Source organism: Eleginops maclovinus, chromosome 7 (assembly GCF_036324505.1).
Source record: "Eleginops maclovinus isolate JMC-PN-2008 ecotype Puerto Natales chromosome 7, JC_Emac_rtc_rv5, whole genome shotgun sequence".
Taxonomy (NCBI): Eukaryota; Metazoa; Chordata; class Actinopteri; order Perciformes; family Eleginopidae; genus Eleginops; species Eleginops maclovinus.
In genome coordinates, this window is record NC_086355.1 from 7,603,277 (window position 1) to 7,603,633 (window position 357).

Sequence of the window (357 nt, forward strand, 5' to 3'; positions counted from 1 at the left end):
TGTGAGTACAGCTTTCCAAGACTGCTTGTAAACAGTCAGTTGAGAACTGCTTAAGTAGAGTACTGCAAATACCTCTGCTAACATATTATTGTTTGCATAATGAGTACTTTTAATTTTGGTATTCTAAGTCTACTTTGATTCTTATACTTTTTGACTTTTACTTGAGTAACAATTGGAATGTAGAAATGGTACTTATAACAGAGTACTCCTACACTCTGGTACTTCTGCTTTTACTTAAGTACAAGTTCTGTGTACTTCTTCCATCTCTGGTAGTTATGTGGTGACAACACAGATTTATGGGTTCTGCAAAGACTTTCCAAACACTACCACGGAAGAGGCTTTCCTTTCCAGTTATTC